Source organism: Anser anser (assembly GCF_964211835.1).
Source record: "Anser anser genome assembly, chromosome: 1".
NCBI lineage: Eukaryota > Metazoa > Chordata > Aves > Anseriformes > Anatidae > Anser > Anser anser.
The window spans coordinates 95286963-95310639 of record NC_139720.1 but is presented as its reverse complement, the minus strand read 5'-3'; the positions used below and the strand labels follow the sequence as shown (position 1 = coordinate 95310639).

General features: G+C 39.7%; 2 protein-coding genes across 7 annotated transcripts in view; one reads left to right on the top strand and one right to left on the bottom strand.

The window, feature by feature from the left end:
* LOC310892524 (uncharacterized protein) overlaps positions 1-23677 on the top strand; it is a 101228-nt gene that overhangs the window by 22041 nt on the left and 55510 nt on the right. The window contains exons 3-4 of one of the 5 annotated variants that reach the window (XR_014578198.1): positions 17824-18178; positions 21430-22428. The exons of the other annotated variants lie outside the window; for them this stretch is intronic. The gene's annotated coding sequence lies outside the window, so the exon portion shown is untranslated. Of the gene's footprint in view, positions 1-17823; positions 18179-21429; positions 22429-23677 lie in introns of those variants that run through there. 5 annotated transcript variants of the gene reach the window in all.
* Positions 1-23677, bottom strand: part of COL8A1 (collagen type VIII alpha 1 chain) — a 91010-nt gene that overhangs the window by 30506 nt on the left and 36827 nt on the right. The window contains exon 3 of one of the 2 annotated variants that reach the window (XM_083820333.1): positions 2763-2878. The exons of the other annotated variant lie outside the window; for it this stretch is intronic. The gene's annotated coding sequence lies outside the window, so the exon portion shown is untranslated. The remainder of the gene's footprint in view (positions 1-2762; positions 2879-23677) is intronic. 2 annotated transcript variants of the gene reach the window in all.

Sequence of the window (23677 nt, the reverse complement as noted above, 5' to 3'; positions counted from 1 at the left end):
AAACTAATCCGTATTATAGATAAACAGGGATTGAATGGAGGGACATAGGGCACAGGAAAATGAGGAGGAAACTGGGGACTGAGAAGACTGTGTTCATGGGGTTTAAACACGGAGAAGCATAAAGGGCCACGGAATAAAGGATAGACAAAGAATATCAGCCTATACAAACTGAAATGTTACTTTCAGTCACCTTACTTTCAGTCACCTAGATTTGCCTTTGATTTTGAGGGAAAATCACTAGGACCACATAAAATTAAATAACTTGATCATCTGACTCATTGCCTATGAATTCGGCACAATAGGTTTCCTCGTTCTTCTCCCTGATCAGATTATGAAGTGTCTGAAGTTAAACTAAACTACTCATTCTGGTAACCTTTCTGAATAGTTTTGCTTTGTTCATTTCAATTGTCTTTTTTCAATTTAAAAATATTATTCAAATACCACATTTGGGTGGGTAGTGACTACCATGACACTGTGTAGAAAACCAAAGCAATCTGAAGCAAGCTAGACAATCCGAGTACATTTTTAAAATACCATATTGCTTAAATAAAATAAACTTAAATCCCTTAGTCTAGCAATTACTTTCAGATGTTTGATTGTTTATTTTTAAAGAGCTGTCATATCATCCATTTAGAACTGACGAACACTATTTTGATATCTTCACGAGTTTTCTCTAACATCTGCTCCCTTCCTTACATCGTGAACTACACACTCATCTTCATTGTCTCTTGTATTTATCTTAATTTCGCTGTATTTTATTTTATTGGAGGAAAAACTTCGCAGAGCTGTTTGTGGCAAGATTTAGTTACAGGAAACCCAAAAACTAAGCCCCAGTTTCAGCTGAGACAATTAGACTGTTGATTTTGGTAGGAGCTCAGGACTTCTATTGGACCCAAATGCCTTTCAAGTCTAATTGCCAGTTGATGCTCAAGTCTAAAAATTTTCTGTATTTTTGCTACAGATATTGGGCTTTGTTTCCCTTTAATTTGAGGGATATTTCTATCCAGATCTGAATGTTTTGCTGAAATTATTCTCTATTCACTGGAATAGATTAAAACGAAAAGAGAAAAAAAAGGAAATAATAACATTTTCCAGAACTCTCAACGATTTCTTAGGCTTTTTTTTTTCCTTTCTTCTTATTTCTCTGTGCTTTGATATCTCTCTATTGTTGAGTACAGTGTTTGTTTTTCTCAATGCAATTTTGCCATGCATGAAAAATAGCAAGTGCTAGTTTGCACTGTCTAGCCTAGCTGTTGCTTTTTACTGTCTGGCATATATGTTTAATGGTCTGTATTCCTATTTCACCTGCTGTAGGTGAAGGACTCTGAGGTTTGTTGAAGTGATCTATATTATTGTATAACACTGGAAAATCTCTCTCAAAATGTTTGAAGAAATTACTAATAAAAATATCAGTGCTCTCACAGAATGTGTTAATCAGCTGCTATATAACCTTCACAGCCAAGTTATCAAAATCCACTGCCGTTCTTGGATGTATGTTTTATTGCTAGGGGGATTGGGCTCTAAAACTTTCTTATAGATGCTCTGGGAGAACTTAAATACCAGCAGGAATGCATTTTATACTCTATTAACGTTTTGTGGGCTGGGGCCTTGGGCTATACGGTTTCTTCTTTTTATTTTTTTCTCCTTTTTTCCTTTATTTTTGTGTTACCCCGGGATAGCACCCTGTCTAGGGACAGACTCCAGGGGACTGGGTCTCAGGGCCAGCTCCCACAGCTGGCAGCCACTGAGCATCGAGCCTTGGGCAAGTCCGCCCCAGTGCCCAGAGAAGCCCGGTGAGCTCTCCAGGCAAGGTGTCTGCCAGGGCTGGTGCCTGGAGCAGTGTACTTGTGGAGTCGTGCTTGTATTGACTCTGCTGGTTCCCTTTCAGACAAATTCTGCAGGATTTCTCTGAAAGAGAGGCGCACGATTGAACATGGCGCTCGTCTTCCCAGAGAGCTGTTGAGAAAGTCTGAGGAATTTACGTGATTAATTTGTAACATTTGGATTCTTTTAATTAGCCATCTAGAAACCAAAACAGAGCGCAGGACACTACTGCAATGTAGCTTGTTAAGCAATAATGCATTTTTTCTTCCAAAAGTCACACTTGATAACAAACAATAGTCATAAGCATAAGATGACTGTGGATACTATGAGCTAATGTCTAGTTGTCAGAAACTTTTCCATTAGGGCTCCAAATGATGTTTAACATATTCTTCCCGTTATTGAGCTAAACTAAACATTGCATTAAACGTGGATTTCCAAATGAATGTTACTGCTGTTTGCCTTCACATATGCATACACATGGATTCAGACACGTGTACATATGTATTTTGAATATTGAAAGTACATCAACAGCATAGTTCACTATATTCTCAGGGTAAAATGTTTTTTGTCATCCCTTTTTAATGAAACCCATCCTTAATCTTTCCTGACTGTAAAAATAGACTTTAAAAAGGTTCTTTTTTTTTTTAAGAAAAAAAAAAAGTTACATGTCATTTCCTATTAAATTATGAAGAGTGTCTGAAAGAGTAGATTTTCTTTTAATCTAGGAAAGAAGATGCTGTTGAGAATAATCACCAAAGTATGTGTACCATATATTTTTCTACTCAAAAATCAAAAGCTTTGGTGTGTAGCAAACACTTGAATAACTTATCAAATCCTATTTGGTGCTCACTTTAAGACAACTTCTGTTTTAAGCCTTTGCACTCTTGTTCTGGCATTATGCATAACTCATTCAGGATTTCAAAGCTGGATATACTTACATTTAGATATCAGGACAGGGCAGAAGAAGGACAGGTTGTTTGCTTTTCACTGTAAGAGACCTAGATTTCCTGTCTGTGTAAGGCCCGGTGTTATTTTGTTGATTTTAAGTTGGTCCCTAGAGGGAAAAGAAAGCTTATAAGAAATTTATGAGCACAGTAGCCTTTTTTTTTTTTTCTTTCAGAAATGTTAAGGAAATTTGCCCAAGATTTTCAAACATAGTGGCGTAGCATAGTCTTTCCATTCCATGTTCAAGCCTCTTATTCAAGGTCTGCTGTTCAGAAGTATGACAACCTGGCAGCTTGTTCCCTCTGAGCAGCCTCTAGTTACTCAGTGCTTGCGAAAACTGATGTAGCAATTTGAATAGGGGACTAAAAATCCTAATGTTTGGTATTTTTGTTGGCAATCCTGTAATAATTAGGCTGTAAATCAAAATCTGGGTTTTGATTTCAAGAAAAGCTCCTTGAGTCTTGTTCCCACCCTTCTGGAGAGATGCTGTGTAGCTTTTTTCAGATTACTAGGTATAAAATTATCAGTTTGAATGGCTGCTGAAAAACATTTACTTATTCTTGTATTTCTCCAAGTGTGTTGCCCCCTCAAAAATGTACATGCAAACCCTTCCTTGCAATGTGCAACATATAGACATTAGTTCCCAAGAGGCTTGGACTGATATATGAGGTGCTTGGAACCGCCATACAAAGTCCCGAGCGCAACAGTGCTCATGAAGGTGCAACAAGGGGAGCAACAGGCAGTGTTGGCACCCTACATAAATACAAAATATGCATGTTTTATGGGCTAATCACTCTCAGGCTACCGCTACCAAGACACACATATTTCACCTTATCCACATCCCACAGGCATGACTGGGAAGACTCTGGGATTTGGTGGACTCAGCTGCCACCGAGATGTTCAGGGTTTGGTCTGATAAAGCCCTGAACCATGATTTCTGGAGACCTGTGCCTCTACCGGGGCTTGAGCACATGCTCGAGTGCTTTGCTGGACAAGGGCTGGGGAGAGCCCAGTGCCTCTCTGTCGCCCTGCCCTCAGCTGCTGACAGTGTGATCCTTTCGCTATTCAACAGCCATCGTGCACGAACCCATGGACAACTAGGAAGACAGCTCTTTGATAAGCAGGGCGGTGCTTTTCACATGCTGATTGGCTTTGTGGTTGAAATTTGAGGTATTTGGCCTAAGACCTTCCTGGCCTATGTTTTGCCTCTCCAAAGTCACTGGTTTCCCTAGCAGCTAGACAAGCTCCAGAGAGCCACAGACACCCGAAGGTCTCTCTCCATTTACTTGAAGCATTTTATCAGCCAGGCCAAAAGGAAAATTCAAGAACAGCAACTTCTAACCTCTGTGCAGATGAACTTCAGCAGTGGCACCTACTCCAGGGCCTGGTGTACCCCAGGTGGCCGTTCCCCAGGTGGCCCTGCTGCCACCAACCTGTGATAACCTTAGAGGGAGAAAGCATCTGGGGAGAGAGGAGAGCCAAAAAGCAATATTGATTTTGCAGGGGAAACCTGCAATTAGCTTGACCGTTTTACCTCAGATTTATTCCAGCCCATTAGAAATGTGCCCACTCCCTGCTCTCATCTGTTCCTCTGAGTGCATCAACTGGGCTTTTGTGAGGTCTCTTTCAAATCTGACAAAATAACTAAATTTTGGTCAAAACAGTACATTTTCACAAGAAAAAAATCTTGAATCTTGTTGACAGAAGAGCATTTTCTGCCATAAAAGAGATCTCAGCCCAGCTCCCTCCAGAGCACATTGCTGCCAACCAGCCCTTGTGCTTCAGGAAACCATTCCTCCATTGCGGGTAGCCTCCACTGGGCACCTTTTTCCATCCTTCCTCGTGAAGTCCAGGGCCCCCACGAGAAGTACCTGGCTACTCTCCAGGCCCTCTGCTGTAGGTTAGGGTGACATTAGTGGTGACAAAGCTTTCTGGCCTCTCGTATCAAATTTATTTTGAAGAATCTCTGTTTTGATGACCAACAGCTCAGCTCTCTGGCAATGCCAGACCTAGTGCTGACTTGTGGTTGCCCTTGAGTTGGTAGGTAATATGGGGTGATTTTCTCCTGCTCTGCTGCTGCTGGGGGAGCCACCACGATGGATGTCCCAGGGCCCTGACCCTGAGATTTAAGAGAGATACCTCACAGTGTTCTTACGTAAAAAACCCAAAGTCTTCTGCTTGAGATGGTTGCTTGAAAAGGGGGAAGGAATTATATAATAGTCCTTCGAGATTTTCTTGCATTTAAATGGTTTTGTTCTACTTTCAAAAAAAAAAAAAAAACAAAACACAACATGGATGAAGTATGGTAGTGAAGATAAGTGAGAGCAAAAATTCAGCAGGCATCTGTCCTTCCAGACACTCAAGGACTTCACAGGAAAACTTGAAAGAAGGAAAACAAAAAGGAAGAAGGTAAGGCTCTTTTCAGTGGTACCCAGTGACTGGACAAGAGGCATGGGGCACAAGCTGAAACATGGGAAGTTCTGGCTGAACATGAGAAAACACTTCATTGTGAGTGTGACAGAGCACTGGAACAGGCTGTCCAGAGTCTGGACTAGAGGGGATTGGACTAGATGATTTCCAGAGGTCCCTTCCAAACTCAACCACTCTGTGATTCTGTGAGTGATTTCAATAGTCAAAGAGAAAAACAATTTCACACCCCATTATCAAGGTATAGGAGATAATTCCCAAGAACTGTGGATTATTTGCAATTGGTTTCATTCAATTCATTGAGCTGGATAAAGAAAAGTGCATCTGGCATCTTTCCTGAGAGGACTCTACAGCCTGCAGAGCAGAAATTGCCAATTCCGTTGCCGTTTGCAGCATAGTTTTATGAAGTATAGCTTTTAATTGTTTGTCCTGCCAACCAGGCCTTCTCCTTTAAGTTGTGAGTTAATAATTCAGACCACATCTACATTCATTCAACACTTTCAGATATGGCTCCAGGCTCCAAAGTTCAGCTCTGGAGACAAACTTCTCCACAGCTTGCAGGTGCTTAGGTCTGGGGCTTTGGCTCAGCTTCTTGCACGGATGAAGGAAAGTCACGAATTCAGAAGTAGCTTTGAATACTTAGCAAAACGGGGAGCTGCCAGACTGGAGGGGATGGCAAGCTACTTTGCCTGTGCCTGAGGAGAGAGGGATTAGGTGTTTCAGCCGCACAGCTCATTCCTGCTTGCTGTTTGTACCATCCATGTCGCTGTTACTGCCTTTGTGGGATTAGAGGGCGGGTGAAGGAGTGCCAGCTTGTACCAGTGGGTCCCAGTACAGCTGCAGTCACACCTGCCCTTTCTACCTCCAGCAGCAGCAGGATTTCCCTGGCTTTCTGCCCTGCTCCTATCCTAATTCCTGTTCCTCCAAACCAAGACTGACCCCTCGTTGGCAATCAAGAAGGTACAGAAAAATGTGTAGATGGTGATGGTGGAGAGAGCAGAAGTGAGGGGAGGGTGTCTGGGCTGCCTTCAGGAGGGGAAGGAAAGAAAAGAGGTGGTTCTAAGGAGAAAAGACAACTGTAGGAGAAGAGAAAGTGCCCTGGCCTCTCACATCCTCCCCACACAGTGTCCTCTTGGTCCTCAAAAAGCCCCCATAACATCCCAGACAAGTCCCTACCTTTCCCCATCCCACACCACCACCACTGCCCCTGCCTTCCTCGCCTGCTCCAGGGACCCCCTTGGCCATTGCTGACAGGTTTTGCTGCACAGCGTGGCCAACAAAAGGCCAGATTCTGGCTCCTGATGATTTTTCTGAGAGGAACTCCTGGCTCCTTTGAGGTGTTGTTCTATATGTGCCCTTCCAATATTATTGTTTTCCTGCTCTTTGTGTCCTGAGACCAGTGACTGCATGTGCATTCTTCCACTTAACTTCTTTCAGACATGAAAACCTGTTATGGTGCAATGATTTTTTTTTTTTAACCCCCAAAATAAATCTCCTAGAAGGTTTCCTAATGATAAATTTCCTGTCTCCCCTGTGTCATTCAGTCACATGAAGATTCTGATACGTAGATTAGGACTACATGAAAATGTTCCAAGCTGAAAGCCACAGTGTTGGGGAACGTGAAGCAGCACAAGGCAGTCTTTTTAGCTTTGGAGACAATAAAGTCCAATAAGGCTTCCTGGAGAAGCAAGGTAGAGAGAAAACATGAAAGACAGTATAAGACAAATCATTCCTAAGAAGAAAATTAAGCATTAGATTTCCTGATTAGTACAGTTTCATTTCATTGCTCTGCTGTTAGGAACAGTTTAGTGCAAATCTTTAGCTGAAAGGAGAGGGGAGAATTTATTTTCTGTCTACAAGATCTTCAAATATAGGAGGTGGCATGCATTCTCCTCTCTTTCCCATTCCACTGGCTGCAGGTATTGGCCAGGTCTGGAAAACAGTATTTTGTGTTTTCTATTCAAGTACAGAAAAGCATCAGCAGAAAGGCAGAAAATAGCTGGATTTTCTATTTTAACAGAGAAACAGCATGACCCCTAGTTCAGTTAAGTAATCACATAAATATCAATTCTATTTTAAGCATATACTTGAGTCCCTCTGATTCAATATTCAGCCCAAATGCAAATGACTTTTGTGGAATGAGGTTTGCATTGAACTGGATCTACTTAGTAAAGTATTTCAATCTGGTCTCGGGGAGAAAAGAGGAATCTGGTCAATCACTGCAAATGCTTCTGTAGCAAAATTGCTGCTGTATTCATTGTTTGGGCTGTTTTCTACTGAATTTTTAATTTTTTTTTGTGATAGAACTACTGTGGAATAGAAGTCTGGGTCTGGAGCAAAGCTGCAGGAATGTGCACACATAATTATGTCTTTTGAAAGCAGCACGCTACATAGGATTTCCTAAACAGTACCAGAAAATGTTGACATCCTGGAACTGACATTTGCAATTTCAAATGCCAGCTTTCCAGGCAAAATTAGTGTCCTTGTAAATGTTTCAGTATCAAATTTGGGACTCGCTTTGGACAAGCCAGTCCACAAACTCTAAACATATATATATTTTTTGCCACTTATTATTTCCTTTTCCAGTGTTCCAAGGACTGACAGCTGGGATTTTTAAAGCTAGGAAGTAGTAAATAGAAACAGTGTGTTTTAAATTGTCTATTATGTTTAATTAGAATACATAGATGTTGCTTTTATTTATAATTCACAATTTCCTCCTGCCATTGCCCTTATTTTTTGTTTAAAGTACCTGTGATTCCCATCCTCCCTTATACAAAATACACAAATACTTTTACATAACCACAACTTTCCTCTAGACACGCACCAAAATATAGAGTAGAGGATATGAGAATTACTTATGACAGATGAGTCACATTAATATTTTGCTCTAAGCCATGAGAAAAATGAGACACAGGGGTAGGAATCAGTACAGATCAAAACCCTTAGCACATTATGATCCAAAACCACAACCATCTACTGAGGTGCAAAATGTTCTTTTTTCACATAAAATGTGAGAAAAACACAAAGAGTTTCATACTGCAAATGCTGGCGGCACACAATGTTGCAATTATTCTGAATATTTTGAGATGTTTGAATCAAAACCAAGACTTTAAGCAACACTGAGGTAAAAGTATTTTTATGTCTTTCCACCAAAAAAAAAATAATATTGTGTGTGTTTGCCACAATTGCTTCAGAAACAGTGTGCCAAATTTCTACCAGTGACTGATAATAAAAACAGAAAGGGGGAATGTCATGACATCCTCTGTCCTTACTCGCTTTTCTCATCCTAACTCCTGTTGGGTTTGTCTGTCTTCTGTGCTGCTGGAAAGATCTTGGATGTGCTTGGAAAAGGATCACTCTGATCGCCTCTTACTGCTACTTTCTTACCACAGTGCATGTGGCTAACTCATGCTGGGTATGGGGCACGTATTAGAGGCTGGTAGGTAGGATCGGTCCCATTGGGTACATCCTCAGTAATTACCACTTGCTATTAGACTTCAGAGGCAACGTTAACCAGTGCATCTGATGTGATCAGGTGATATTGCCTGAAATTCGGTCACAACTGGGGGAACCAAGTCTCCTGTTCCCTAAGACCTGAGTCAACACTTCCTCTGTTCCCTCTTTTTGGCCTGGTACCCCATGGAGAGCTCTGGTCAGCAAGGTGCTGGGGTTCTGCACAAGCTCTTAGCACCCAGTGGGGAAGGACCTGCTCCTTTTGGTGCAGGAGGAGGCAGGCAGCCCCCGCTGCCCAAACAGACCTTGAGACCTTCTCTCCAGGGTGCACAGCGGGTGCTCCAGGTGGGACCCAACAGAGGCTTTGGGCTGCCAAGCCCAGGCCAGTAAAATTTTGGCATGGGGGGGATTTAAGCATGCACATGGTGGCATGTATTCCCCTGGCCACAGTAACTTCAGTGTTTATGGGCTGGAAGCTCTGTGCAATTAATTACTCTGCAGGGCTGGAGCTGGGCTGTGTTTCTCATCACAAGAGTGACTGAGGTAGGTAAGTGTTAGCTCTGCTTCATGGCACTTGTTTGCTCTTCCAGCTACAAGTGGGGGCCCTGCTCCTGCCTGCTGCCCTCCAGATCTGTCCTTCCCCTGTGTGCTAACACAAGGAGCTGCTCACGGTGCATACCAGCGCGGGGCTGGGCTGCTTTTGTGCCACCTTCTCCTGCTGTGCAGGAGAGTTTAAACACGGAAACCGAACACACAGTTCATGGAAAATCAACACGAAAGATTAAGGATTAAAATTTAAGAACTAAATGGGTGGTCTTATCCAGACAATTTCCACAGACTGTACTGAAAGAAATACATGGCTAAATAATAAGGAACCAGCACAATGCTTTGAATATCTAGCTGTAAAAGTGTTACCTTAAGCCAATGAAAGCACAGTCTCAATTTTCTCCATTTTTAATTTGTCTAAGGAATTTTTCTACCTTCTTAATTAATGCACTCTTTCAGACTTGTTCTGCAGGTACAGGATGCATTTCTTATCATTCAGTATCAGTAACTATTCTTTGTGATTAAGCTTTTACAGGCTATTGGGCTGCGATTGCAACTTGCATGCAAATAGGTATAGATGTTGCACTTCATTTAGTCCATGAAAATTGAGTGATTTGGTTTATGCTTGCCAGGCAGGCTGTGAGCCACTTGCATTGAGGTAAATGTAGATACTGGGTTACAGCAGGTGACTTCTTTAGTGATACGGGGAATATCACAAGATGTGCTTTTGGTTAATAGTGGTTTGTAACTGTGATAAGTTTCCCAGGTTTTCAGCCAAAGCAATTCCTACAAAACCACCTCCCCAGAAGAGGAGCACGCTGAACTGCAATTACAGAGTAGGTTGAAAGTGCCAAGGAGATTATAGGGAGATATTATTGGTCCAGACTGAAATTTTGCCAGGCCTCCAGGACAGAATTAAGTATCACTGTGTTTTTCTCTCTGATATGTTTCTACACCATGAACTTGGACAGAATTTCAAATTTATGATGAAATCTAACCTCTGTTAAGACTACTGAATTTCTTGAAAATTTTCCTGATTCTAATACATGCTAAGATTTGCTACTGCCAGCCAAGACTAGCTATTTCTGGGAGAGGTACCTGTAAAAGGAAACGTTAGGTATAACAGGCATGGGATAATTTTAGGCAGGTTATTTACGCATGCCTTTAAAAAAAAAAAAAAAAGAAAAAAAAAAAGAAAAGTAAACTTTCCAGTTTGTTATTGCTGCCAATCTCAACAAACCAATTCTTTATCTATTCTGGAATTTTTATCAGCTTAATCTCATGTTATAAAGAAAAGTGAAGTGAGATGCACATTTTTGATATAACGTAATAAAAAGTCAGAACACATAACTTGCTAGTATGCTGTGCAATGACCAGTGTGCTCTACTTACCACAGGAACAGGTCATTTACCTTGCCCTGGTTGGCACTAGCCAATTCTTGCTGCTTGGTTTGTTTCTTCGGTTGGACCACCTGAACCACACTATATCTTTTCACGTAATTTACCGTAAAAGGCTGAGCTGTAGCCATAAGGACTATGCTAACCTCTGAGTAATATACAATCGCCCTAAATATCATAAATATAATCATTATGAAATATCGGAACAGAGAAGAGCCTTGGCTGTCATCTGAGTACTGTGTATGAACAAAAACAAACAAGCAAGCAAGTAAATTCTGCCCTCCATTGCTGATACCCAAATAACTGAATATTGGACGCTGTCCATGTTTGATCTTTGGCAAACGGGTAAGGCTTAAAGGAGATGAACTTTCCAAACAGTTTCTATGGTAGCGTTACAGAATCTCACATCACAAAGTAAAGGAAAAGCTTTTCTTTTCAGCTCTTTAGGGAGCTGAGTTGATAAAGTAACTAAACACGCATCTTATTTATTTTTGAGAGTTACTGAGTGGGGCTACTCATGGAAATTGGGTTACGTGCAAGATCAATTCCTTTGCTGAATCAGAGTCTTGAATTAAACTGATAGAAATACTCCCCATAGTTAACAGACAGCAAAATATCAATTACAGAAAAACATATTTTTATTTTGTTTGACATCATTCTTTCTCTAAGGTAAAATCAAACCAAATACTTCTCAAACAGATGTATATTTCCCACTCAGGTTAGGATGAGGAAATGACAAGGAACTATTATTGATCAAGTCTACTATTATTAATCAAAAAGTACATATATTAGTGTGTTTCATCAAAAAGTGAAATGCTTTTAAGCTTACAGAGGAAAAAGTACTGAGAGTATGTTCAAAATGCCACCCTTGTAAGTAAAATGCCTCTGTGGACTGCAAAGTACAACCTTCCCCTCATCCCCCTTGGGATTCATGCTGTTTGTTGTCCACTCCTTGTATGGCAAGATTTTAGGAGTTTCCCATTACAGGCAAGCAGGAGAATTCCTCTCCATGCTAATATTGTACAGAATAAACTCATGCCAGTGGATAATTTGGTCACCATTACAGTAGTACCTAAATATTCAGATGTTTATCTTCACAGTACCTTGTGAGGTAGAGAGGAGCCCCTGCTCCCATTTTGCTGCTAATTGAAGCACAGAGAGGCCAAATCCTCCGTCCAAGGTTGGTCTAGAGAAGTGTAAAAGATGTGGGACGTGAGAAGGAGGCATTCCTTGCCTGCATCAGCAGGTCAGCCTTCCTTTCTGCAGGATTATGAGGCCCCATCCAGGACCAGCAGCACAAACGCTGCTCGTGTTTGAGGAAACTATGACACATCCCATCTCTTGAACTGTGTTCCACTTGAGGCGTCCTGTCATCTCAGCCAGATCTCACGTCCTCTTGCCTCTCACCTCCCTAGCCCCAGAAAGCATGGTCTACACTTTTCCAAGCACAGAATTATTTGTATCTTCACAATGCCATTAGCTAATTAGAACTTATAGTACACACCATGTTTCTACAATGCCTTGGATTTCTCTTCCAAAATTTCATCATTTAATGTGTTTATAGAGATGGAGTTTATAGGTGAGGCTGTGCTAGAGTCCAAGCTGCACCACTATACAAATTCAAGGCGTTAAAGACACAGCAGTTACAAGGCGAAGTGTATGGCAAGACAGAAATGGTGCTCAGATCTGTCATGCATGAGTAATGAAATAAACATTTCAAATACCATATATTTAATATATAGTATGAATATATTTAACTAATACAATGGGCTGGTAAAAATGAGGACATTAACTTATGACTCTAAAAGAAGTATTTAAGAATTTCCACAAATATTTATATAAGAAGAGACAGGACAAGCACTGCAAAATACAATAAGAACTTTGACTTAGCTGAACTCCTACAGACAGTGTAGGAACAGAAAGAACATGTGGATGGAAACATAACTAAGATTCTGGAAACAAGACAGCTCTAAAAAGCAGCAGGAGTCCAGGCGTTAATGGATTCCTGAGACCATTCTATAGAGAATAGGAAGATGTACTAATGCTAATTCTAAGGAAAAATATCTCTTCTGATTTGAGTGGAAAGATTTTGGTAATAAGAATGTTTCTAATCATAATCCTAATGCTTCTGAAATTACGAAGGAGTGTCGAAAGTTTAGATCCTGAATAAAGATGGATTGTAAGATGCAGGCAATGGCCTGACCAGCAGACTGGAAATAATCTTCTCAAGTATTAATCGGATGTATAACTTGATTAATTAAGAACCAGTTCATAATAATGTTAGATCATTTATCTCATTTTAAAGTTTCATAAATGTAGAATGGAGTCTAATGTCAGCCTTTTCTGGAGGTGGCAAGAAGGATTTTGATGGAGTGGGATGGGCTGGTACACCCAAACTGTCCCCTGTACTGATGGTACCCAAATGTGGTGATAGAACTTCTCTGCTCAGGAGTTTGCACTGTAGTCAGCAGTAAAAACAAATTTGCTTGCGTGTGGGAGAACAACAGTTAACACTTCTTTCTTTTATCCCTGGTATTTTAATCTGAATTAATTTGAAATTGTATGTTATGTCAATTATAAAACTATTTTCTGGGTAGGTTCTGCCTTTCTTCAAGATGAGCTCGGAGTGATACCACAGTAAAAGTGATCTATACCTTTATTACTTCCAGGATGGACCTACCATCACCTGTAAATAATTTACTTGGTATGCGTAGTAGAAAATAATTTAGATGTTATGTGTTGTAGAAAATAACTCTGTCCTCTTTTTCTGTGGCTAAAACTATTGAAAATTTAACAGGCAAATACCTTCTCTGGTATCCAAGTCATAGGGAGGTAGGCAATTCCTAGGGACTTAACTATTATTATTTATTTTGTACGGAATGACCCCCAATACCATGTTCGGAAGTGGTAGTCTAAACCTATGTGGGAGCACAGAATTAAAAAGAATCTTTGGCTTTTGGAAACTGGAAAAATACCAGCCCTTTTTCCCTCAAAAACTGATGAACGCAAATGAAAATATAAAACAGCTTATCTTCCACAGCAGCTCGTTAATGCCTTTACTTTCTTAGCCAATAACAGTACAAGGTTGACTGGGATAAGTTTTGTTTGGCAAATATTAAAAAGATATTTCAAATTTTAGCAGGATAGCTGGCTGCTTGAGTAGATACTTGAGAGTTTAAAACATTTGGTTATGATAACAGTAAAACAAAAGATATAGTTATTTTAATTTAAAACCTGACTTGAATAGGATGAGGTCTGGTGAGGTAAGATGGGTCAGATTGCAAATTTGACTGATGGATATAACTGTTAGAGATCAAAGCTAGTATCAGAATCCCACATCTATTAACATCCTATTTTTATATCGCTATTCCCAGGTGATCTTTTAGTTGGGAAAGAAGCGTAAAATTTCTGAATATAGTGAGATGAGTCTGACAAAGGATGAGGAGAATTAGATATACTTTGACTCCCAAAAATGACAAGAGAAATTGAATCTTTTCCTATTCTAAAATGAGCATTTATTTGGAGAAAGATAGAAAGACAACTCTGTGGGTTGCTTTTCCCAAAGATGAAACCTGCATTACTTAGATATATGAATTCTTGCACGGGTCACCAGTTCAGTGAGCACAAATTTCACTAGCAGAAGATGTGAAACGGGATTTTAAGAACCCATATATCACCTATATGGTAGATCTTATTCTGAGACTGAAAAAAGAAAGATAGGAGTAAATTGGGCAGAACTTGTAGAGATATGTAGTCAGCTAATCTTAGGCAGCTTAAAAACACATGAAAAATAGTCATTAGATGAAGGATCCACTTTCCACGGACATTGTATCAGCCAGTGGGCAAGCCTTTTAACAGCTCTGTGCTAATGTTTTTCTATCTGCAACATGATGGTATTAACATTTATCTACCTCGTAGCAGAAGCTGGAAAAACTTAATTAACATGTGTAGTTATTTAAAGTTCTAGGGTTGAAAGCTGCACTAGAAGTCCAAAAAAAAATTTAGCATTATTATTTCTATACCCAGATGATTTGCTCACATTTTCAACACGCCAGCCTAGAAACGTACTAGAAGCAACACAGCATTGGACAGTTCACCAAGTTAGAAGCTCGATGATAGAAACAATAGTTCTAATTGGCAGGGTGCTTTGGAAGATCTACCCATGTTAAGGTTTTTTTTGCAAGTCTTGGGCCATGTAAACTCCAAATAAGCTTTGATTTATGAGTCTGTTAGCTCCAAAGCCACTACGGGACAGAGAGTGAGAGCCTGCAGTGGAGCTGGGAACTCATTCCAGCAGTGTGCAATCTCATTTGAGCACAACCTCCACCTTGAACTGAAAGGTCAGTGTGAGCCAGCAGAAAACACATTTTTAATATATTGGATAATAAGGAAAATGATATTTGGAACTGCCAGCAAAGACACCTGCTGACAGTTGGCGTTAAGGCAATGGCACCTTCTGGACAAACAGAGGGGTGAAATCCAGTCTTTGCTGAAGTCGAGAGAAGTTTTGCCATTGACTTCAAACAGGCCAGAAATTCCCCTACAATGATTAATGATTTATGCGTGTATCTATGAGGTCTTGCATAGTTTATGAAAATTTTATATTCAGGCAGCTCTCCATAATGTCGAATAACTGGAATGCTGAGGTACCAAAGGAATATAATTGACATAGTAAATAACCTAGTAGAAAAAATTAGATTGATCATAGCTTGAGCTAAAAATTGATTGTTTCCAGAGTTAAGTGTCATCCCACACAGAAGTCATACAACAGACCATTCAATGGCATTGGTGGCTGGTGAAAAGCACTTTTCAGTGCTTAGCTGGTTTATAATATCTAGTGGTAGGACACTGTCCAAAATCTGGGGAGGAGAAAGGATTCCTGCGCATTCACTGTACACAGTAAATAATTTGCCTGACTCTTCTTTAAAGTCATGCAAATCAAAGGGCTTCAACAGAGATCAGTAATAATTTATCCAAAGCAAGCTCTGAGGAGATCCAGCTCTGTTTTTTGTTTATGCATTTTGCCCAGTTTCACTTTCTTCCTCTGTGTTTTTGTATTATCAGTCTTTTGTAAGCATCTACTTTTTTTTTCTTCTTTTAAATTTTATCAACAAGTTAAAGCTTTTAATCACCTGCCAATCAAATTTTTGCAGCTGAGTCTGCTAAAGCATCCCTGCTTATTCTCTAAGGGGACAAAATTTGCATGCAGGTTTTTGAGCACACTGAGAGAATGTTTCTGTTGAAGTATTTTTTTCCAGTAAAATCCCAGGGTACTTGGAGAGGCTGGTCTGACAGATGAACTTTCACTAGTTTAAAAAATTCAGACTGGTGGTGTGCTTCCAGAGCATATATCACTGGTTCCACAGACAGACACAAGTGAGGCATTTATGCAAAGCCTGGACAAGAGCCTGACACCTTGTTTCAGACCATTCACACCGAGCCATTTACCCGCAGCATTAGGCAGCTAATCCGCTGTAACACTGAACCATGGACAAGAAAACCAACAAGAAGGCATTACTGAACTGTTCCTACCACTGCTGCCTGCAGAAGACCCTCTGTTTGCTTTGGCGTGGTGTAACTTACACCCTGGCAAAACGTAATTGTCTTCCCTCAAGAATACCAGGCTGAAAGGTTCAGGTGGTAGTCATGCAACTCCTTGCATGTAGACCTCATGTGGTTAGGACCATGTAGGTATAAGCAGGCCTTGGATATTCAGGGACACTTATGATAGCTGCTCAGTCCTTATATATAACTGCAGTTTGGTGATTTCCAGTGATAGTTTTCAGGTATTTTATTCAAGGAGGTTGTGCATCAAGTGATCTTTGTCATACTGATCATGCTCCTTAGGATTTTTATTTACTGTTTTTTGTGCACTAATCAGTGCTTGCTCTGGATTAGATCCCTAGAAACTGCACTTCAAACAGTAGCACAAGGGAGACCTTCTCCTGACCTGGGGCCTTTGCTGCTGTGATTCCTCAGGATATGCAGGAGCTGCTGTCCCATCACAGTGAATGTGTGGCACAAGAATACAGCCTTCCAGCTTCAGACAATGGTGAAAAAAGGTTGTGGGCAATCTGCTTGTGCCTAGGAAAACATAGTGTGCTGTTTTGCAGCCCACATAAAGGGACAGAAGGGCCCTGTAGCTTCTGCACTCCTCCCCTAATGTCTGTGTGTGTGTGTGTGTGTGTGGTTTTAAAAGGTGATGGTGTTGTAAAGGCAAAGTGTAACTATCATCAGGTGTCACTTTGCGACAGGCATTACGTTACACGTACAGGTAGCACGGTTCCACCTGCTCGTATCTGATGCAATCATGTCACGTGTCATAATATCTTTTAAGTTTCAATAAATACACTGTTTAATTTTTTCCTTCTTTATAGTATTTGCTTCCTAAATCTACCTCTAGATCCTGTAATACTCTTAACATATCTGCAAATCTACTACAGTAGCTACTTTATTTAAATAACAAGACTTCCCCTTTACTAAGGAATTAAGCAACCTTTGTTGGCAGTAGTCTGGTAGGGTGCTTAATTCTGAAAAGGTTGTGCAAAACCCAGGCTAAACTATTGAAAGAATGTTTCAAAAAAAAAAATAAAAATCAGAACTGAAGGTTTACTCTGTTGCAGAGCAAATAAACTTGCACCAGCTCTTCAAAGCAGACCTCTTTGTTAATAGCTCTGAGGTAGCTGTTGCTTTCTCAGCAGAAATGGCTGTGATTCAGTTTGAAATAGTCCTCTGGCTTCTTTTCACCACATAAAATTGTATCAGTAGAAAATACTGTGCTCTTCGTGAGCAAGAAAGCATTCTGTGGTATTCTAAGTCTCTCTTTACAGCAGAAGGTTATCTGTATTACTTACACTGTATTTTCATTGCACATATTGGGACTTGCATTGAACTGCAGCCTACTGAGTTGAAAACCTTTGGTAAACAGGGCTTCTAGAAGAGACAAACCAGACAACTCTTAAGAAGCTATTGAGAAAATCTGTTGATTTTCTCATGCTATGATAATTATTGGGTTTAGAGCTTCTAGCATCTACTGCTAGTCTTCTGAGATATTTGAACTGACATGCTTTGGCATTAGTTCTTGGTACCAATGATACTGCACTTTTTTCAAAAACATCTTCGAGAAATTTGGTCAGGAGACTCAAAGGGTGTGCACACTGTATTTGCAAGCATGCAAGATATCCGTCCTGTAGGGTAATTTGATGTGGTCTGTTCTTCCATCTGTCTCCAGCATCTGGTTATGTTGCAACAAAAAGTCGTCAGTCGGACTGCCAAGGAAAAGGGCACTGTGGTTGCTGTGTAGTAAAAGCAGGAACACATTTAGCGTTCTGTGGCCTATGCAATGGAAGTGAAGATATATCCAGAAGGATGGTAAGAATAAAGGATGAATAAGGATACTTAATAAGTTAAAAAATTATCATAGAAGCTGGAGGACACAGTTGGTGAAAAAGCAATGTAGAGAAGAGTGCTGCAAAAAACATCTGCATCCACCTGAGAGAAAAAGAAAAGAAAGGGACAGAGTAACGGAGCAAGAAGACAAAACTTGGACTCTCTCAAGGAAAAGACAGGAAGTCTCACATCCAAAGGTAAGAAGAGCATCCTTCTCAAAAAGTATTAGAAAATGACATGGGGAGATTATCCCTATCAGGCGTAGTTATCTGCCTGGTGTTTTGCATTTCTGTCCTGTACTCATGGATGCTGTCACTTCTCTCAGCCTGAGCAATTCTTTGATTATTGATTTGTCTCAGCGACTCTCATGAAAGAACTTGAGGATGCATACAAACCCGTGTGAGCAAGAGGCACGAGATCAGGCCTGAAAAACCATGAGCCAGTAGCACTGAAACAAAGCTGGGTAAAGGTGGAAATAACCACTGGAAGGAATACTAGCAGTATGACATGGGAGCATGCTGAAAAACCACAGCTGGAGAAAATGAAATGATGTCCCTATTCTCAACAAAATGAAGTTCTTATCACAGTCAGTTTTGTGCTAATACTGTTTAGTGCTCAAGACCCAGTAGCTTACAGCCACAAGACTTTCTAGAGAAAGTTTGACTAATTTTTGTTATTACCAGGAAAACAGGAAAGCAATGGAAAACAGAAAGAAGCATTTCCCTGAAGTTTCCCAGCAAGTCACTGGTAGTGCCAGGCTTTCGGTCTCATGGCCTGTTATTGCTCAGCTCTGTGCGGAGGCAAATGTCTCTTTGCTCGGAGATGCTAGCAGCCCAACGTCATTCCCACTCAGTGCAAAAAATGCAGTTCATATCAATTCATATTTAATGTAGTAACTTGGCCTAGCTCACAACAAGACACTTAAGTAAAATTGGCGTTTTTGGTGCTGTTCAAATCTGTACTAAAAAGATGAATCAAACCTTATGTTCAATATAAAGTGTGGGTAAACAATTGCATATATGTATATATATCAGTTTACCAACATTTATAAGAGGCTATATATTGATAACTAATATTAAGTAATTCTATATATACTACCAAGTATAGTTAATGTTGACATTGCAGTAATTTAGAATAGTTATTCCGTGCTTAGCTTCCCATGAATTTAAGTGAGAAGAAAATTCTTAAACCTTAGTTCAGTTTCTCAATCCTTTCCAAAAAATGAAGGCCTCCCTTTGAAGAACCAGTGGTGTCAGATACTAGGAACTGAAGCCATGCACCCTTGGTTTAAAATTGTTAATGTCTATCTCATCTGCTCTCTCCTATCATCTTCAATTTGTCAACAGTATGTAGTAATATGTTTGATTCATTAGAGGTGGAAAAAGGATGGTGAAAGCAAGTAAATATGCCAGATATCAGTCACTTAAACCCCACAAGTATTAAGTCACCTCAATTTGTTTGTCTGGTAAAAACTGGCCTCTTGTTGAGTGAACTGAGGCCAGCTTGATTCACCACCAAAATGTGAGCCTGGAACTGACATTGAATTTGCAGATGTGCATAAGAGAAACCCCTTGAGTTTTAAAATAATTGACTTTAGGGGGAGGCAGGAAGAATTTAAACAGCATTGTTAAGCAGACCGAAGTTAATCAGTTACTGTCTTTGCTACTGAAACCAGTCGTAGTTTGACATCATGTTCATTTTCTAATTATTTTGTGTAAAGATTAAATTATTATTTTTAATTCACTTAGAATACACAAATCTGGGACGTTTCTGAACAACCTTCTTGCTTATAAACAACAAAAGGAAGTGATATCATACATGAGATTAATAGCTGAGGAGTGAAGTTTTTGGGTGTGCAAAAATTTTAATTTTAGAGCTTTCAGGGGAAAATGAAGTATAAACTCTGAAAGAAAAACAGCAATATTTGGAATGAAGGATGCTGAAAATATCAAGCATATATTGAAAACACCACACACGTAAGTATGTGGTGTGCCTGTAGAAAGGGCTCTGTAATTATAAATTCAGTCTTTCAGGCTTTTGGAAGTGATCTTAAAAACAATGCTGTAGATTAAAAAAAAAAAAAAAGAGGACAATGTCTCTCTTGTCTCTCTGTTTATGCAGGCTGTCATCCAAAGCTGTCAAAGAATCAAGCCCTCTTAGCAGAGCTCTTCCAGGCGTTTTTTGTCTAGTGGAAGTTTACATACAGGCTGATTCAGAGGTGCAATGTCTACAATTGAATTACCAATGGTTGAATTAATTTACGCTTCTGTTCTCTGGTATTCAGTTGAGTCACAGAGAATCTTTTGGGTCATTTAGATCCACGTCTGCCCGCCCTTTTAATGGGAGTGATGTACTTTACATGTCAACACAGACTAACTTATCTGGCTCATGTTTTCTCTCTTGGAATGCAAAACTTAAAATAGATGCCATTTAATACTTGGCTTTCATGTAAAGACCAGTCTGCTGATGCCTGATGGAAACATTTTTAAACACTCCATTTAGAGATAATTTTGCTCATATGTTATTGATTTCTTCTATTCCTCTTCCTCCAGCTTAAATCAACAGAAAAAAAAAAAAAAGAGAAGGATTTTGTATGATTATGATTTCAGCATTTTATTAGTGATCCTAGAGTGCTGTAACTTCCAAAGCAATCGATACTGATGATGCTGTCACAAACAGAAAATTACAACCTGGTTTGTAGAAGCAGTGAACATTTATGTCTCATCTCCCTTACCTTTTTTTTTTTTTTTAACACTAACTCCAGTATTATATCTGATAGAAATGATGACAACTTTTGCCTAAGTTTTGAAAACAGCCTAATGCTCAATTTGAGACATTTTGAAGCGATCTTATTCTCAGAACTGGATAGTCAGCACTTGGTGAAAGGCTGGCCTTGCTGCATGGTCTCCATTTGGGCACTTGGGAAGCCAAATATTCAAAATCACTGCCTCCTTTGAAAATATATATTCCAGTCACTTGATATGTGGGAAACTTGAAGCAGTTAAAGCAATGTGCCCACAAGCTGTGAAGACTGATTGCAAGAACAAAAAATGGAAATCTGTTTTATTAATTATCACTGATTGTTCAAATGAAAAATAAGTTGCAACTAAAAAAAAGATTATTAAAGACCTCTGTAAACATAAGCCTGTGTTTAACAACTGCAAACATTTTTTTTTTATTGCTGTTGTCAAGATTGTGGCAAATGGTCATGAATTATGGAGACTAGACAGCAGAAAAATACCAACTTAAGTTAAAAAAACGGTGAAAGCTGTGATGGGTAAAGGGAAATCTCTGCTTTTGCCAGAATGCCTAAAAAAATTAGAAGGGAAGAACCATTTGCTACAGAAGAGAAAGAAAAGGGTCAAATTTCAAGTAAGTAGGGTACATTTAAAGCATCTGGGCCTTTTCTAACAACTCTTCTAAAAATGTCCTGTTTCATTATTTACAGTGCTGCCTATCATGTTGGGAAAAAGGCAATGCATTATTTGAGCCCTGAGGTATGTTGTAAAGGACTTCGGATGTTTTAAGCCATGTGTTGGGCAAAAGAAAACTCATGATATTTAAGCAATAACACACAGAAATGAGAAACATCTGCTATGGGTGTATTTGCATTTATCAGTCATCTGGTGGCCTCCTCTCAGCAACCTCAAGCTAATGTTGACTTGGTATCACATCCTTTAATCAAAATGCTCCTTTTGTGTGCATCTCAAACAGTACCGTTCTTCAGCCCACACAATGACTGCTTGTTTGCTTCATGTTTATGAACTCCCTCAACAAGATCCCTAGAGCTTAAGCAAGAAGCTTTGGCCAACATTTTCCAAATGTCAGTGCTTAAAGCTTGGCATCTAATAAGCAACCTTCTTTTCAGAATCTGTGAGCATCAGAAATTTTCTAGGGACTTGAGAAAGTATTGCTGCTCAGCATTTTGTGGCCATGTATGGATTAAACACCTTAGTTTAGACACTCAGTATTTATGTGCTAGGGTTAGGGACTAGATGTTACACCAAGCTACAGAGTTTCTATTACATGCATGCAAGTAAGCTGAATGTTTAAGATATGTTCATCATAGAATCCTAGAGTAATTATGGTTGGAAAAGACCTCCAAGATCATCTGGTCCAACCGTCCCCCTACCACCAATGTCACTCACTAGACCACATCCCTAAGCACCACATCCAACCTTTCCTTAAACACTCCCAGGGACGGCGACTCCACCACCTCCCTGGGCAACCCGTCCCAATGCTTGACTGCTCTTTCTGAGAAGAAATGTCTCCTCATTTCCAACCTAAACCTCCCCTGGCACAACTTGATTTACTGTGATGACATGAATAGTAATACTTTATGAATGGTAATGCTTATGTGTGGATAAAGCTAGTTTGTCTTGCAGGTATTTTTCATTCTGACTGGCTTCAGAGGAGACTGTAGATTGTAAGCAAATCACTAATACCTGTAAGTACTGGGATCAGCTCTTCCCCAACCAAACAGCACCTGAAGTAGAATGTACAGGGGCCAGTTTTTATAAGGTCAGGTCTGGATTAACTATTACATGGAATGGCATTGAGCAACAAACTTTGCTCTTGAGTTATTATGGGAGAAGCAATGCTTGATGGAAGGGAAGGCTTGACTTCAGGTTTCATGTCTGAAGCCATCAGAGAGGTTCATGACTTTTCAGTATGAAAAAATTGAATTCATAGGAGTGTGACTAGCTTCCAGGATTCAAGCACATCATTAGCATAGGAGTGTAGGGATGGGAATATGTAGCACTAACATCTTACTCCATTCAAATTCCAAAGTTTGCCTTTGAAAAAAAGCACTTGAAAAACACTCAAAATTGTTCTTGATAGTGAACGTAATAACAAAAGAAGCCACAAAAAACAAAGATGCAGGAAGAAACTTGCACATCCTAAAAATCTCAACAAGGTATTGTGGTGATACAAAACACTTGCTAACTCCTTCCCTGCAAACCTAAGCCTTTGCAATGAGGTGCACCTGGTCTCACTTTGCCTTTTCCTCAGCTCTTTTTCTATGGTTGATTATTGCCATCTCTCTGTCGTTACAAATGATTCAGAAGCTGAAAGTAGAAGGATTTTTTGTTTTATTTTTATTTTTTGTGTGTGCTTGCGTTTGTATGTAAGTGTATGTTTTTATCTAGGAGATGTGGTCGCTTGCTGCTTTCTTTGGTTTCTGAGACTTTATAATGTAGCATACATATTTGTCATTGCGGAAGAAGTCAAATTGCTTACTTTTCTATTTCCAAATGAAAACGGTAAAAATCATATAGTTTCTTGAGGACATCTAGCTCTTAATGAAAAATACCATGTAACTAAAGAGCTGGCAAGACTGTAGCAAGGTTTTTTTTCTCTCCCTTTATGTTTTTTGTTGTTGTTGTTGTTGTGGCTTTCTCATCATTATTGGTATAGCCAAGGAGATACAACCCTAGAGGGACCATTTTGGAGCTGGCTGCAGTTTTGCTATACCTCCTTCTTCCAACTGGTGTTTTTGATTCTTGCTATTCTTTTTATACTTCTTTTTTTTTCTTTTCCCAGTGCTCTCAAGGAGACATTGAATAAAAGTTTCTGAAGCAGAAGGAATACTGAGGCTTTTGAAGTTGGCTTGTATTGTTGTTAAAATGTAATTGTTTAGCAGGGAGAAGTAATAATGAGTTATAAAGTTTCATGCTGATAACATTTTCTTCAAT